Source organism: Schistocerca gregaria, chromosome 5, assembly GCF_023897955.1.
Source record: "Schistocerca gregaria isolate iqSchGreg1 chromosome 5, iqSchGreg1.2, whole genome shotgun sequence".
NCBI classification, from domain to species: Eukaryota; Metazoa; Arthropoda; class Insecta; order Orthoptera; family Acrididae; genus Schistocerca; species Schistocerca gregaria.
In genome coordinates, this window is record NC_064924.1 from 64152972 (window position 1) to 64165264 (window position 12293).

The window sequence follows — 12293 nt, forward strand, 5'->3', positions numbered from 1 at the left end:
CACGGAATCCAAACTGATCTTCCCCGAGGGCGGCGTCTACTAGTTTTTCCATTCGTCTGTAAGGAATTCGTGTTAGTATTTTGCACCTGTGGCTTATTAAACAGATAGTTCGGCAATTTTCACATCTGTCAACACCTGCTTTCTTTGGGATTGGAATTATTATATTCTTCTTGAAGTCTGAGGGTATTTCGCCTGTTTCATACATCTTGCTCACCAGATGGTAGAGTTTTCTCAGGATTGGCTCTCCCAAGGCCGTCAGTAGTTCCAATGGAATGTTGTCTACTCTGGGGGCCTTGTTTCGACTCAGGTCTTTCAGAGCTCTGTCAAACTCTTCACACAATATCATATCTAACATTTCATCTTCATCTACATCGTCTTCCATTTCCATAATATTGTCCTCAAGTACATCGCCCTTGTATAGACCCTCTATATACTCCTTCCACCTTTCTGCTTTCCCTTCTTTGCTTAGAACTGGGTTTCCATCAGAGCTCTTTATGTTCATACAAGTGGTTCTCTTATCTCCAAATGTCTCTTTAATTTTCCTGTAGGCAGTATCTATCTTACCCCTAGTGAGATAAGCCTTTACATCCTTACATTTGTCCTCTAGCCATCCCTGCTTAGCCATTTTGCTCTTCCTGTCGATCTCTCCCTTTTCCTACACTCGAATTCCAGTCACCCATGACTATTAAATTTTCGTCCCCCTTCACCATCTGAATAATTTCTTTTATTTCATCATACATTTCTTCGTCATCTGCAGAACTAGTTGGCGTATAAACTTGTACTACTGTAATAGGTGTGGGCTTCGTATCTATCTTGGCCACAATAATGCGTTCACTATGCTGTTTGTAGTAGCTTACCCGCATTCCTATTTTCCTATTCATTATTAAACCTACTCCTGCATTACCCCTATTTGATTTTGTGTTTATAACCCTGTAGTCACCTGACCAGAAGTCTTGTTCCTCCTGCCACCGAAATTCACTAATTCCCACTATATCTAAGTTTAACCAATCCATTTCGCTTTTTAAATTTTCTAACCCATCTGCCTGATTAAGGGATCTGACATTCCACACTCCGATCCGTAGAACGCCAGTTTTCTTTCTCCTGATAACGACATCCTCTTGAGTAGCCCCGCCCAGAGATCCGAATGGGGGACTATTTTACCTTCTGAATATTTTACCCAAGAGGACGCCATCATCATTTAATCATACAGTAAAGCTGCATGCCCTCGGGAAAAATTACGGCCGTAGTTTCCCCTTTCTTTCAGCCGTTCGCAGTACCAACACACTAAGGCCGTTTTGGTTAATGTTGCAAGGCTAGATCAGTCAATCATCCAGACTGTTGCCCTTGCAACTACTGAAAAGGCTGCTGCCCCTCTTCAGGAACCACACGTTTGTCTGGCCTCTCAGCAGATACCCCTCCGTTGTGGTTGTACCTACGGTACGCAAACCTCCCCACCAATGGCAAGGTCCATGGTTAAGGCGGGGGGGGGGGGGGGGGGGCAAATGCGAGGGAGCCAACAGCACCCGGTGTTCCCAGGCGGTCACCCATCCAAGTACTAGCCGGGCCCGATGTTGCTTAACTTCGGTGATCGGACGAGAACCGGTGTATTGAACATAGTATGGCCGTTGGCAATAGTAAATTAAAATTTGCTAATCCTGGATGAGCAGACCCCGTTCTAGATGCGATAAACGCCACGGAAAAGAGAGAAAGAAATAATGTAATTTTAAACGTCGCCGAAATTAGTTTAAATAACAAACTGATGCCCATACAACATCGTTATTCCGAAAATTCAGTATAAAAATTTAAATCAATTTGTATATGGTCAATGATTTCAACACTTCACAGCTTCGTATGTAATTTAGATGTGCAAAATTTATGCGAGTGACTAGGCCTGCAAATAGCAAGCAAGCATAGGTATGGCAGATGCAACACTCCTGAGAGCGCGAACGCGTTAGGCAGGACATCGTAGCCACTGAGACGAAGCTGCATACATACTGAAAAAGTATGCGATAAAAAATAGGGGTCGCTATGATTTTGCGTTTGGTGCATATTACACAATATGTTGCTGCAAAAGAAATTTAGATAAGATATCGATTTTTTCTCTGACCTTCTAAGAGGTCTCTACCTGTCCCCAATCTCGAGAAATTGAACTTTATGTAGCATGTACACTTTCGACTGCAAGCACGCTTGAATGAAATTTTCACAACATATGTTATATCTTCTAAATCGTTTGAGACATCAGTACGAGATTTTGGCAAGTGATAACACACAAAGAGGAAAGTATTTTGCTATATTTTTAACATAAAGAACTATCTTACCTATGGCGAAATAGTAGAAGCTGTGGTTTTTATTAAATTCCTTCGATCGAATGCTGTCATTTTTTAAGTCTTCGACATCTATTGGAAAAACAATTTGCTAGTCTGCAAATAAACGCGAAATATCTTATTTTCTATTACAGCAAACTGACAGGATGAGATTTTCTGTAAGGTACTGACCATCCTGGTCGCCGATTGCTAATTTAATAAGACACTCTGTTTCAAGACTCTGACGCATTGGCTATTGCAAGGTGAATTTTCGCAATATATACTGTGTTTTGGCAAGAAACCAAAATTAAGCCTATCAATAAGAGAAATGTAGTCATTCCTCATAACTGATGAAGCTTTTTCAAATGAGAAATGATTAACAATTCAGACAAAAATAAATCGCCAACTCTATTGATGAATATGCTCTGATGTTTATATCCGTAGCATTAGGTTTGTTGTAGACGCTAAGAGTATGATCATTGATTTTCCAAGATACAGTGAGTTTAAGAAAGTTGACCAACTTGTGACATTCATATTAACATGTGAAGTAGGTGTACTTGCGTATGATTTTGAATGCTTTAATTAATATATATTTTTGCTTCTTTCTTGTCCCCCCCCTTTTATTAAATGATGTACCATGTACATATCTTTTGTAAAACTCATTGTCTTGTAATCATAGAATACCACTAGTAAACAATTTTTCCCCAGAGTGGTTTAGAAAAATATCAACTATTGTCCCAAATATGCTGAAGCCCATTGGTAGACCATTTCGCAGTTTGTATACTTTATCACTGAAAATGAGATAATTGTTTTGTAGAACTGTTTCTCAAAAGTCAATAACGTGAATAGCGTCCGCCCCCGTTAGCTGAGTGGTCAGCGCGACAGAATGTCAATCCTAAGGGCCCGGGTTCGATTCTCGGCTGGGCCGGAGATTTTCTCCGCTCAGGGAATGGGTGTTGTGTTGTCCTAATCATCATTATTTCATCCCCATCGACGCGCAAGTCGCCGAAGCGGCGTCAAATAGAAAGACTTGCACCAGGCGAACGGTCTACCCGACGGGAGGCATTAGTCACACGACATTTATTTATCTATTTAGCTGAATAGTTTCAGCAATTGAAAGCTTTTTTGTTTTATAAAATAGTATGTAAGAATTGTCATTACTTCGTCTATGAGGATATTTGTATATAGATTGGTATCATCCAATGATAACTAATTCTTTGTAGCTCACGAGAAACAGTGTAGCTGTTTTCTACGGAGTAGTTTCCTCTAACTGTGTTATTGTTTCTCAGAATATCATTTTTTTATGTGTCAGTCTTCGGGCTGGACTATTTCTAGTGTTTACAGTAGGTTTGTTGCGACTGCCTACACTCTGAATCTTTAGTTATGACCTCAGTTGCGGCCGTTTTGGGTTCATGGATATGCAGTTGTACTTCTCTTTCTCAGAGAATTAAGAAGTTATTCTTTTTCAATAGCGCCTTGAGCTCGGTCTGAAGGATGACTGCTGGGTCTTTCTTAACCCGTACAGTAATATGCGGCTTAAATGGAAAGAACCATTTTCTTCCTCCAGCCATGCGTGCCCATTTGATGTGAAACGAGCTCCACTGTACCTCTGTTATGCTCCGCCAACACCTGTAATCTTGGACGCTGCATTGCGGAAGCATGCTGCGTAATTATAAAGCAAGTTGCCAGTTTTTGTAAGCATTCGCAGTTGGAGGATGCTTGCAATGTTAATTATATGCATAGCTACCTGACATAATTATATGGTTGCACTCCAAAACAATGACCAAGGAACTCGTTATCTACGAAATTAAACAAAAATGACGATTAACTCGAATTATTACTTTAAAATACGTGAACTGGGGAACGTTGAGAATGATAACCTAAAGCCTTGGTAAGTCTGGACAAGGGATCTGAAACGTGATTCACTGAATGCAAGTCTTGACAAATAACTATATTCTCTAAAGTTGTCTGTGGTCGGCGAAGGGTTAGTGTTTAAAGACAGAAAGTGCCACAGAATGATATGCATTTGCATCTGTAGCCGGAGGTGAAAGCATATTGCACGTATGGCTGCACGTCAGTCTTCAAAATGAGGCTTGGAATTACTGAAACTCGATAAAAATGCTTCGACGTTCCCTCTCGTTCCTCCCCAGTAGTGGCTAGGTCTCACAGTTATGATCTACAGATGGAAGCTGAAGTGGCGGCAACAAACAACTCCGATCAGTTCAATTGTACTGTGTGAGAGCGTACTGTATTTGAGTAGAAACATAAATACAAATGTGCGTCGTTCGACAAAATAAATCTGTGGTGTAGGTGCATTGTTAGTATACACAGAGCGTGTTTTCCCACATAACACAGCGAACAACCACCTAGCAGCTTCTTGTGAAAAGATGTAACATTTAATGTCACCGAGTTGACTTTTGAAGATGCCTGTCGGAGAAAAATATCTTTTACTTGTTTTACAAAGTCCGAAATGTGAGTAGGTGCCACATAGTCGTTATCTTGGTCCAACAGCACCGAGGTGGCCAGAGATCATGGCACGTAGCAAATGCATCTATACCAGGCACGAAAAGAGCAGAAATACATCTTCAATTTCGCATTCAAAACACAAAAACGGGCAAATGTGTGACTATAACATCGAGCAACAAACCTAAAATATGCCAATGCTGTTAATGGAATTAATAACATATGAGAATAGTCTTAAACATTAAGATAACATTAAGAAATAAAACTATTTTGCGTTTCCGAAACTGTGAAAAACAAATTCAGGTTATCAGTTCACAGTCTGTCATTGTGTACACAGCAATAGTGTTTTCTCTTGTAGTTGTTTGACATACACCTTCAGTATAAATCTAGTTAATTTAAAACGGTAGGATGGAGTGAAATCAGTCATTCGAATACTTCTAGTTGTAGTACAGTTAAATAGAAACAATTAGAATTATTTTAGCATATTTACTTTTTCTACAGGCCACTACACGTTGTCTGAGTAATGCTGAATTATCGTTTTCAATTGCTCTTGATATTATCCTTGCCGATGACTTTACTCTATGAGCTGTTAAGTTGATGTTACAATAGTTCTCACAGGTATCTGCCTCCGCTACATTCTGAATTGCGTGGATGATATTATTCCGAGCGTTTGAGGTTGTGTCTCCAATGCCATAGATTTTAGAAACTCTGAACTATTGTTAGAGGCGTTGGTTTGCTGTTGATTCCGATGTCGATTTTTATGTTGCAGCCTACCAGTAATTAGGCAGGTCACTGTATTGAGCCACGCAGCATGTGAAAATCCAAATCGATGTTAGGTCTGGAAGCGCTGCAGGAAGCGAACATTGCAGTGGCATGTAATTTGAGTTCAAATTAGCATGGACGACAAAGACAAAATTGCATAAACAAACATACACAGCCAGAGTTTCATCGCAGTCCAGGTCCGAAAGGCGATGTGAAGCTGTATCCGTACATCAGAGTAACGTAGGTATCAGTGGCGAGATTGGCACTGCCTGTCGATCAGCAGTTTGGGTAATTACTTCCTGTAATGGACCAACGACCATTCCTCTGAGCCAACGGATCTGTATGGGAAAAGTATGGTCATCATCTTCCTCCTCGTTTGCACCGTCTCCATTTGGCGACTGGGTGAAGTCGAGTCACGTGATACTTCCAGCCATATTGGACTCTCCAGTTCCGTGTACAGAACAGGACGCATTGCATATTTTGGGAAGTTTTCACGGACATAATGCCACAGTGCTGTGCGTTCGGCTGCATTTTTCGAGGCCAGAAGACAAGGAAATTTTATCAGATATCTGCTCAAGGGAGAAACGTACAAGACGAATTTAAATGGATTAATGAACATCATCTTACTTGCTGATTTTTGTCCACGAGTATATCACTTACATAACAAGCAACTGAAGCGTTTAAGCTTGAACTAATAAGTTATGAGCTTTGCTGCGTAAAGACGAGAGATTAAATTCTTGACGTGCCAACGCGTTTTACTTGTGTGCACATGGCTGAAACTGTGTGCCTTGTAGAGGACCCGGTTCCGATTCCCAGTACCACCAGAGATTTTCATTACTGGGAGGACTGCAGTGGGGTGCACACAGCCACGTGATCCCAGTTGAGGTGCTTCAGGGTCTGGATAGCTGGCAACGGCCGGGAGTCCCATGAGCTGATCACATGTCCCTCCATGCTGCATCCGAATCACGCTCTTGGCACAGGATAACTCGGCGCCCGGTTCTTACTGAGTGAACTACCGGGAATAGTAGACGGAGCTTTAGCTTTTTAGTTTGTCGATACAATCTGGTGACTAAACCAACACATCCTATTATTGTATCATTGGTTTCATACTTAACATAAAAGTCTTCAAGACTACGGCATGCTTTTCTTATTCATATACTTGCATATAGTCCATCGTTACACCAAAGAAACAAATGGAACATAAGAAAGAAATAAAAAATCTACAAGTATACTCGGAAGACTACGTTCGATATTTTTAAGTCCTCACTGTTTTACAGGTATTCCTATGCCTAAGCAATTTCGAACGCAAATACTAGGAGTAAGGCGTGCCTCAAATAACGTTCCTTGCATATTTCTGAAGAAAGTTTATAACCTGAATACAGTGATTCGTACATGAGTCATGTTTTCTATTACACTTCTCCAGAATTCTTGTGTCTGTTCTGCAGCTTTGACTGTTTTGTGAGCTAATATTGATTAAAGTTTCTGCTGTTGTTGCTGAAGATTCGAGACGACCAGTATATTAACAACTACTCGTGACAACAATAGGCCCCCCAGCAAGCTACGTTCAGAAGAACTGTGAAATCACTATTAATAAATGACAGTAACAAGAAAGTTAGAAACTAGGTTTTATCCTTGTCGTGAAAGAATTTTTTCGACACGTTGTACTTACTTTCCCTTTTTGTTTTTTAGGGTCCATGATTATCTGTTTGAAACTAGTGCACTACCTTAGCCTCACACGAATCTGTGGACTACTTTGTTTCTTCAACAGGGATGGCTAAATATACTGCAGCAGTCATTGTGTTACGAGCAGCGCACTTTGTCCTAAATGGAAGCGCTGACTTATCTCCCCTATACAATTTTAGCTGTGATGAATTTCTGTACAAGAAAAATATGGAAAACTTACTATCGGCAGCCATATTGTGCCTGTTGTGCTGCTTCCTAGAGATTGAACAGTACTGCATATTTGGCCGTTTTTGTTTAAGAATTGAGCTCTTGTACCCTAAACGTTCTTAATGACAGTTACATTTATAAGTAAGAAATATGCTGACCTGTGGAACGGAAAAACTTTGCACACATTATTGATATTTTGAGACACAATGTGAGTAGCTTGTTTCGGTAATAAACTAATACACTTTCTCATCTGTTACAGATTACTTACTAAACTGTTCGAAAGTAATTTAACTTTAAATAAATTTAAATATAATTAACATTTCCTAGTAGGAAGGTTATGTCGATTCTAGAACACTAATAGAATGCAAGGAATGCACTCATTCCCTTCCCCCACCCCCTCTCAACTAGTAAGCCCCACCCTCCATATCCATGATGTCACTATCCTTAAGAAAGATATCATCATCATTATCATCATCATCATCATCATCATCATCATCATCATCCAACATGCCCCATACTCTCCTTCCCTCCTTCACCCTTCCTTCCCCTCTCCCCAGTCATAGCTTGCTTTTTTATGTTTTGGTGACTATTAAAATGAAAAATCTGATCATAACATAGCACAAAAACCGCCATCTTGGCTATGCTCAGAAGTATTGAAACATTTTCTATTTTCTGCACCATGTTCGAAAATATTTACCCACAAAATTACATAAAGGGCGTTTTGCACTTTTCCACATTAGCAAAACACTCACTCACTCACTCACTCACACACACACACACACACACACACACACACACACACACACACACACACACACACACACTTACATCCTTTAGTGTAATATGCAATTATAGTCAGAAAACCCTGATCCTGAAAGACAACAAAACTTTAGCACCAAAATGAAACTGTATTATTCCTCAAAACATGTAAGATTTCGAGTAAAAAGCAAGTATAGCACTACCATCATAAATCCATTGTTTTGTAACATTTTTAAAAACTACACAAAGCTTGCATATTGGCACTACTTATAAATTAAAAGTTAAGCACAACAGCTCCTCAAATCAAACATTTCCACATTTAAATTGTCTGTTTTATTAAAATACATGCAGCTCACTTAGTGGAACTGCTGAAATAAATTATAGGGTACACAATGAGAATAATTAAATGTTTGTACCATGCATTACATTCGTGAAAATACATAAAAATGGTTCTATAATGGTTCAAAACAAACACAACCACTACTGCTGATTTTAACTTACTGTTTAGCATGCTCTTGTCAACAAGTATTGTTAAAGTAAATAATGTTATTCTCAAGTTTAAATTAATCAAAAACTTTTCTTTAAACCTATATCTAAGTCAGCCAAACATTACAGTGACCTCATGCTAGAGTATTAATTTGATCTTGTAGTTCAAGGATCTGTCACCTTCTGCTGTCACACAGTGGAAACTACATGACACTTTGATGAAACATCACACTGAACAGCAGTGATATAATTTGTATATGTAAGTAATGAGAGTTTCCTTACTCTCAAAGTCACAAAAACATTGTAGGGATTGCATACCATTTGTGATCTTCTACTTATATTATGCAGGCAAGATAGTGATAGTCAAAACAAACAAATTGGCATTCAGAAATGAAGACAAGGAGCTGGTAGTTTCTGTGTCATACCTTGACATTGTGTATGAGATAACCTGACAGTGTATGTAACGTAACCTGACTGTGGCTGTCAGCTACTTGATCTTAAATCTATGCTGCAACACCAGCATCAGAGAGTGTGTATGTACAGGTTTGGTGTAAGCTACTGTGGATATCACTACTGGAAATATAATCTACTGGGGGTGTCAGTTGCTGCAGGTGTCAGCTGTTCATTATTAAAACTGTATTACGACACCAGCAGATGACTGTATATGTGCAGCACATGTTAGTTGCTGTGGATGTTAGCTGCTGGGTGGTGAAGTCTGCTACTGGAGCTGCAAAACTTTAACAAGTTACTCTTCGTGTTACAGCACAAATTGAAACAAGTTGCCATTCATATTACAACAGAACTCTAACAATTTACCCCACTTGAAGAGAAGCTGTAAAAATCTGCCCTCTGTATTACAGAAAAACTGTAACCAGTTGTCTCAGCTTACAGCAAAACTGTAGCACGCTCCCTCCATGTTACAGTGAAACTGTAACAAGTTACACTCCACATTAGCAAAAGTATGAAAAATTGACACTACTGCCTCCTCCCACTCCCCAGAAACTACTAGGTGAGGACATTACGGTCAGATGACATGGTGACTATCATTATTCCACAAACAGTTAAACTGGAAATGGTTACTCTGGGAAATAATAACACTGTAAAACAGTGACACAGAAAAATGTTTACAACGAAAATGGTTACAGAAAAACGGTTACAACAGAAAATGCTCCATCCCCCCTCAGTAGCTCACATCCTTGTCACAGAGTTACCTTGTACATGTTATGGTGTTAGATACTAGTTTTTAAAACTGCTGTAACATGGAAGGCAATTTTTTACTGTTGTACTGCACCTGTTTTAGCCATTTTTACCAGTTTTAGCCACTTTTTTGACAAATTAACTGACCACCATTGCCCTAATTCACTATTACCCCCATATGCTATTGGATAGAACAATGATGGTCACTTGAGATGGTGACTGTAATTTCCCCACACATACATTTGTCTCAACTTGATGAGATTTATGTGCTTGGAGATTGTGTCAATGCACATGCACAGACATCACCAACTCTAACCATAAAGTCGACTACATGAGCTGAAACTCCTGGCAAGTTGTAACTTTTTCTAACAAACAAAACCAATTACTCAGCAGGAGACTTACCGATGCCAGCAAGTCAAGACTTCATCCCACCACAAACCAAAACTGTGTACATGCATTTTGTATCAGCTACTGAGAGTGTCGACTACTAGGGGTGTCAGTTACTGGATGTGTCAGCCACTTGTTCTTAAAGCTATTTTGTAGTGGTATCATCAAAAGATGACGTCCCCAGTAGCTGATAAAAGCAGATTAAGAGGGAGGGGGAGAGTGAGGGGAGGGAAGGAGCGGGGTTAGGTGTTTTTTCATGAGATGATGATGATGTCGTTAATAAAGATGATGACATCATTGGTATAGAGGATTGGGCTTGTGATGTCATGGGTGGAGTAGGGGCACAATAGCATTCCTCGCATTCCAAAAGTGTTCCAGAATTGGCATAGCCACACAACTTGTCGTAACTAACACTCATTCTTTGGGATTTAATTTTCGTTAAGTTTCTTATATAACGCGTTTCGCCTAGTATTTAGTAATGAAATTGTTAACTGTAGTAAAGAAACTGCTATAAAATACCGGAAATTAAAAATCACCTTTACTATTCTCATTACATTTGTATTTCTCTTAAACTTTTCCTGTCTTTTTACATTTTTTTCTTATAATGGCACATTAAACGCTAAATGGATGCGAAAAGCATGCTTCAAGAATATTAACTACAAATCGAAATAGGAATTTTTTGTATTGCTAAAGTCTATATATCCTTTTTTATGTTTCAAACAATTGTCCGGAAATAAAAACGTCGATACGTCAAGAATTTAACCTCACAACGTTAAGCAGCAGTTTTCTTCACGAAATTGTTCATGTTAAAACACTGCAAGTCTTTGCAACATGATATAGCCTACTCATCGGTGAATTTTAAATTTGCTAATGTAGGTTAATGCATGAGAAGTGTACGTACTGCACAAAATCGAGCTTCGCTTGTAGACTATCAGTTAGCCTTTCCTATTTTAACCAGCCATATATTTATTCTTCTGATTGCATCCCTCCCTTCAGAAGAAAGCATATAATATTCCCCCTTCCAGACTTGAAAACTGCAGCTGTAAGTGTAGCATTGTGCCACTAACAACTTATGAAAATACACAACAGCGGAAAATATCACGTGACATTATCACTACTACTCTGCGAGCCGGTTTCCACATCACTGGATTGGCAGGACATTAAAAGAATGATCTGGAAAAGAGAAATGTGAAGGCTCATTTTATATATATATATATATATATATATATATATATATATATATATATATATATATAGTGGAAATCAGTGGATTGAGATGGAAAAAAGATAAGGATTTCTGTTCAGACGAATGTAGGGTAGTACCAACAGTAACAAAGAGTGAGTTACCGCAAGCAATTCAGTGATGGTTCCAGTCTCATCGAAATCTGACATGAGATTAGTGATAACAGAAAATAGGTGCGTGTTCCTTACAACTTCTCTAAGTCTAGTTGAAGGCATCGTTTGGTGGAACTGCTACAAACGAGGTATTTCTGAGTACTGAGCGTACTGGTACGACAGGCTCTATCTGCAGACGCATCTGCTCCTCTCCAGTTTTATCGTAGCCAGTTTTATCGTCGCCAGGAGGACGACCAGCCAACAGACATATCATTACATGTACCGATGCTCATTTGAGGTCGATAAAACATAGATGAAGAAATTTAGGAGAAACCTCGAGTGATCGACACGGAGATATAAAGCTACCTTCACTCTCTGCTCCCTCCTTTTCGAATTTCTCTTAGTGGTAAAGGTATCATTCATACCTGTCGTGGTGTTCAAGGAACACAAATTATTTAATACTTGCAGGAAAACAACATCTGAAGAAGTTTCTTTCTGAGGTATCAGTGTTTACATCGAACCACTGCTCATGTAAAGGTCATCTGACAAAAACTAGTAATGATAACAGCCAATAAAATTTATTACGAATTTGTTGAGCACTGTTACTTCCACCTGTTACTTCCACCAGCGAGTGTAAGATATACGGTCGGCAGTGAAATAATTAAACCAACATTTGACATTAGATAAGAAATCTGGTTCATTCTCCTTTTT

General features: G+C 39.2%; 1 non-coding gene across 1 annotated transcript; it reads right to left on the reverse strand.

Moving 5' to 3' along the window:
- Positions 1 to 1511: 1511 nt before the first annotated feature.
- On the reverse strand, positions 1512 to 1630 carry LOC126274234 (5S ribosomal RNA). Its single transcript, XR_007550061.1, has one exon. It is a non-coding gene; the product is annotated as a 5S ribosomal RNA (ribosomal RNA).
- Positions 1631 to 12293: the final 10663 nt, after the last annotated feature.